The sequence below is a fragment of the Cupressus sempervirens genome, chromosome 8 (genome assembly GCF_028749045.1).
Source record: "Cupressus sempervirens isolate cs-2001-9-10 chromosome 8, ASM2874904v1, whole genome shotgun sequence".
NCBI classification, from domain to species: domain Eukaryota; kingdom Viridiplantae; phylum Streptophyta; class Pinopsida; order Cupressales; family Cupressaceae; genus Cupressus; species Cupressus sempervirens.
In genome coordinates this window covers 806667739-806674110 of record NC_143125.1, presented here as the reverse complement: position 1 = coordinate 806674110, position 6372 = coordinate 806667739, and positions in this window count along the sequence as shown.

Here is a 6372-nt window from a genome sequence, read left to right as displayed (position 1 = left end):
TGAATTGAGCCCTATTAGGAGCCAACTCTATTAAAGGTTACAATACACACTGTTAGGTGTGACCCTGTTAGAGGATTTAATCACCCTGTTAGGAGTGGCCTTGCTAGAGGTCTTTAGAACAATTTAACTGAATTGTCGCCTTGTTAGAGGATTTACAAAATGGTTGGTAAACCAACTTTGTTAAGAGATTTGAAATCACTGATACAATTTTTAGAAAGCAACAATGAATTGACTTGAACAAGATGCAACTAAATTTTTTGATTATAGATCTTTGTTCTGCATCATTAGATCCTCCTTGATCAAATATGGCTTTGCTTCTCCTCAATGATCTCTGATCATCTTTCAAATTTTCTTCCATAATAATCAATCCTCATAGCACATTAATTCAACTTCCACACTTAGAATTCACAAGTTGACCTCTTATTTATACCAATTAGATTATCAAGTTGACTCAGTCACATGTTACATTTACCAATAAAATATACATTAGTTGGCTATAAATATTACTTTAGACAAATAAACATTATTTCTTAAATCAATGAAATCCTTCACTGGCTAACCCTACTCGGTAAATACTGCTTTCAAAAATTTACTGAGTTAACCATCTTGACTCGATTAACATTGCAACTTCTACACAATCCTTTGGCTACCGAGTTTACTCGATAAGAACTAAATTCCTTTTTTGTCCATGAGAACTTGGTAAGAATTGCTCCTGCCATAATTTCCTTTGATGATCGAGTGAGCTCGATAATAACTAAATTTCCTTGATTAACCTTGAAAGCTCGATAACAACTGTCTACTTGATAGACACTGCAAATTTTCTTTACTAACCTTCTGAGCTCGATAGACTCTGTCTTTTTCCATGCTGACCAACTGAGCTTGGTAGACTTGGTTATTTACCTTGCTAATCATCTGAGCTTGGTAGACTCTGTATTTTCACCTTGCTAACCATCTGAGCTCGGTAGACTCTATCTTTTCACCTTGCTGACCATCTGAGCTCGGTAGACTTTGTTTGATGACTAATATGATATTTGTGTGACATCAAATTCAATACACAATTAAACAATTGTATCCAACAACTTCTCCCATGGAAGATTGGATTCTTAGACAATGCAATTAAGGAGATATTGTCACAAAACATTGTGGTTCCATCCTCTTGCCTTTCATTCAAATCTATCAAGATCCTACTTAACCAAATAACTTGACATGCTGCTACATTCACTACTATGTATTCAGCCTCTATTGTAGATTGAGAAACAATAGGTTGCTTCTTGGATGCCCATGAAATTGCACCTGATTCCATATGGAACATGTATCCAAAAGTGCTCGTCATATCATCTAAACTTTTAGCCCAATCACTATGTGTGTAACCAACCAAATTGAAATCACTATTTGTAGTATACAAAATCCCAAATCCCTTGGTACCATTCACATACCTTAGGATCCTCTTTTTCACTTGCCAATAGAAATCCTTTAGTTTTTGCATAAATTTGGAAATCAAACTTACCGCATACATCATGTTTGGTTATTTTGCAGTCAAATACATCAAACTTCCAATCATACTTTTGTATAATGTTGGATTCACACTCTTACTATAATCTTCCTTGCTTAACTTTAGACCTACTACTGTTGGTGTTGGGGCTACCTTGTTGTTCTACATTTTGAATCTCTCCAAGATCTATCTTGCATATTTCTCTTGAGAGATGAAGACACCATCATTCATTTGTTTTACTTCTATTCCTAGAAAGTACTTCAAGAGACCTAGGTTTGTCATTTCAAATTCATTTCATGGTCTCTTTGAACTCACCAATTAAGAAATTATCATTTCTAGTGAAGATTAAGTCATCAACATACAAGACAACAATCAACACTATACCATTTGTTGACTTGATGTAGAGAGTGGGCTCACCATCGCTTTTGCTAAAACTATTGCTCATCAAATATGAGTCAATTCTATTGTATCATGCCCTTGGAACTTGTTTGAGCCCAGAAAGATCTCTCTTCAATCTATACACTTTGTGTTCTTCACCTGAAACTTCATAACCAGGTGGCTGCTCCACATTAACCTCTTCTTTCAATACACCATTCAAGAAGCAGACTTCACATCCATTTGACATACCTTCCATTTGTGCTAGGCTACAATTGATATGAAAACACACATAGTTTCCATTCTTGTAATCAGGGCATATGTCTCATCATAATCTCTACCATATTGCTACTTATACCCCTTGACCACTAAACATGCCTTACATATGCTTATCTATTTTTCCTTCATCATTGCACTTGGTCTTGTAGACCCATTTCACTCCAATTACTTGTTTCTTGGGAGGCAAAGTAGTTGACTCCCATGTCTCATTTCTTTCAATAGAATCTATTTTCTCATTGATGACATTACACAATTTTTCTTCATTCATAGCTTCCTCAAAATAAATTGGATCACTATGAGAAAATAATGCAAAATTTACACTCTCATCATAACCTTCCTCATACCTTTCTTCTTAGTATATCTCCCTTAGACTTTTAGTCTTTCTTGCCAATAGGGAGGTGATAGTGGGATCTAAATTCTCAGTGTTGTTGCTGCTACAAGTTTGCATAATGGCTCAGGGCTATCTATAAGTGCTTGGAGCTATCACTCAGCACACAAGGGGATGCTTGCCTTTTTTCCTTTGTTTGAAACCTATGTTTGCAATTCCATCATCTTGCTCATCACCAATGTCTTCCTCTTCCTCATCATTACTCGACACTTTTCTTGAACTGCTTGAAGATACATCAACAAAGCCATCCCATGACTAATTTTCAAGAAAATCCATGTCTCTTGAAATGATGATCTTCTTGTCGATTGGATCATATAATCTATAAGCCTTTGATTCTAAGCTATAACTCATGAAGATACACTTCACCCCTTTGTCATCTAGCTTCTACCTTTGTTCCTTGGGCACATGTGCATATGCTATACATCCAAACGCTCCCAAGTGTTCAACTATCCAACTATTCCTTGATGAAGCCTCAAGAGGAATTTTGTCATGAATTGAATTTGTAGGACACCTATTGATCAAATATACTATTGTTGCTACAACTTCTCCCCAATATTTGGTTGGGAGTTCTTTTTTTTTCATCGTGCTTCTTGCCATTTCAATAATGGTCCTGTTCTTTATCTCAATCACTCCATTTTGCTGTGGAGTATAATTGGTTGGAAGCTCTTTCTTGATGCCATCCTCCCAGCAAAAAATTACAAACATATTGGAGGTATTCTCACCTCCTCTATCTAATCTAAGAACCTTAACACAATGTCCACTTTCTTTTTTATCTAGGGCTTTGAATTCAACAAATTTTTCAAATGTCTTAAATTTGTTCTTCAAAAAATACACCCATGTCCTATGACTGAAATCATCTATGAATATCATAAAATAAGTACTCCTCCCAATAGAAGTAGTTTTTATAGGGCCTACTAAGTCAAAATGCACCAACTCTAATGGTGTTCTAGCCCTTCTAGAATTCCCAAAATTAAAGGGAAGCCTATGTTGCTTTCCCAAAATGTAAGCCTCACACTTGTCATATGAATCTACTATGCTTGATAAACCATCTACCATTCTTTTCTTAGACAACAAATTTAAATCAAAAAATCTCAAATGTCTATACCTGAGATGCCAAAGCTTGGAGGTGTCTTCAATCACACTCCTAAGAGCTGATTGTTGATGCACTATTGTACATGCATGCTTGGGAGGTGCAACACTAACTTGAGAAGAGAAACATGTATCTAACCTCAATGGCAACATCCCATTCTTTATCATTTGGACTACTACAAGTAATCTATTACTCTCATCCTTCTCATGAATGACACAATTTCCATTTTCCATTAGCACCTTGTATACATTTTGAATGAGTTCTCCAACACTCATAAAGTTGTGGTTCATACTAGGGGAAAAATATACATTTTGTATCTCCTTCTTCTTACCTTGCTTGGTGCATACCATGATAGATCATTTTCCCACCATGGAAATCGTTCCATTATTTCCCATCTTAATTTTGAACTTAAATGTCTTATCAATGCAAGAGAATAAAATTTAATTACCACTCATGTGGTTGCTACAACTACTATCTAGGTACCATACTTCAAAGTTTCCTTCTTCACCAATGTTACACATGATGAAGGTTGTGGGATTTTTTGGATTTCCCATGTTCACATTAGCTACATTAGCATTCTTCTTTGATTGATCACCTTGCTTCTTCCAGAATTCACTTGCATAATGCCCATACTTATGATAGTAGTAGCATTCAACATTGCTCTTATTAGAGTTGTAATTCTTCTTACCTCCTCTAGAGATATTTTAAGAGGTGTTTGCTCTCTCTTGGTTGCTTGCTCATCCTGAGCTTTGTGCACCAACACTCCTTTGACCATTCCTTCTATGACCTCTACTTCTTGAGCCTCTACTAAAGCTAGTTCTTCCTCTCCCCTTGCTTCTTGAATTATCTTGAGCCTTGAAAGATTATTCTTGGGAAGTTGTTGCAAATTGGTTAATCCAATGCTCATGGGTTTGAAAAGTTCCCATCAACTCATCCATGGTCAATGTGGTGAGGTCCTTTTCTTCCTCAATGGTCATCACAAGGTTGTCATATTTTTGAGGTTATCAATGGTCATCACAAGGTTGTCATCTTTGTCATATTTGTGAGGTTATCAAAGTGGAGATTAGTGAGTTGAACTCTGCAATAGGTTCATTTTCCTTCATCTGAAGGTTATAAATTTCCATTATGATCATCTATAGCTTCACTACTCTAACCTTATCAATCCCCTTAAAGTTCATCTCAAGGATATCCCACACTTCCTTTGTATAATTTGCTTCTACAATCTTGGGGAAGACTGTCTCTATCATTTCTACCTCAATTAGACTTAATGCCTTTGCATTCTTTCTCTTGAACTCTTTTAGGTGAGTTTTTTGTGGGTTTTTGAGGGCAACATACATTGTTGGGACTGTAACATCATTAAACCCATTGATCACAAGCTCCCACAAGTCATTAGCTACCATTATGGTTTTCATCTTCTTTACCCATGTATCATAATTTTGTCCATTAAAGGATGGTGGTTGCTACCATATCTTTCTTGCATCTCCTACCATGTCAAATAACCTAGAAAAAAAATTCCCTAACTCACTATGGATGTGAGGTCTCAAAGCTTTGATACCATGTGAAAAATAAATTAGAGACTCTAAAATTTTGCTTCACACAAGAACATGTCAAGTGATAGTTTTTGCAATGGATGCCGAGTGATAGGAAGTAGGTGCCGAGTGAACTTGACACATGAAGGAGCTGAGTAGCTCAAAACAAGAGGGCACTGAGTGAGCTTGATCATTGAAGGGAAGGTAGAGCTCGAGTTAGTAGTTTATGAGTGAACTCAGTCAACTAGAATAGTGAGTGAACTCAGTAGGAACAATAGAAGAGAGAATCAATTGAAGAGCAAACCAAGTGAATTGTCTAATAGACTTATAGTCTGAGCATTTTTGCCATCCAAATGCAAAGGTAATGATAGATATTTGCATAAAACCTAAAAATAATATAGAATAGATACAAGTGAAGAGCCACAACATGCCAAATATCTGGAGATTTTCTAATATGCTTGCTTGCCGGCTTTCTATTTAAATGTTGAAATAATTATTACAAATCTAGGAGGATACAACTTCAACTAGAGTCAAAATACATTAACCTAAAAAAATTCTATATATGGTACTAACTTGTAGCACTAGATGACTACATACAATAATGCCTGGAGCAATCACTGCTTCAATAGGTCAAACAAAAAAAATTACAAAGAACATGAAGAATTTGATCTTGTGCTGCTGCAAATCCGATCTTCTTCCTGAACCTTCCTTGTGCTCTCTAACTACCCTGATATTCTTCCTTCTTCCTTTTTCTGCTACTTATTTTCTAGTTATCTAATGAATGAGCATGATGGGACTCAAAAATGCATTCCCATTTTGAGTACCATTCCAAAATTTTGAGCCCTATATGCACATTTTCTTGCTTTGTACCTGTTTATCATATTAAGTTCTTTGAGGTGTTTTATGTTTCTAAAAACTTGCATTCAACATGTCTATATGTCCTATAATGATAAATTGTCATTTTGAGTTGTTTTACGAAGTTCTGTTTTGAGAAGTGTTCAGTTTTGCATTTTTGCCTAAGTTTTAAACAATGATAGGAGGCCTAGTTTGCATTCAAATATCTTGTACTTGGTGATGTTTCATGACTCACCACTTCAAGATTGTTTAGGATGTGTATAAGTGAACCTATTTATTAATTTTCAAGTTATTTTGATATGTTTTGACTAGGTTTTGAATCCCTCAAAGTTGGTTACTTATCTCTGTCATGCTGATGCATATT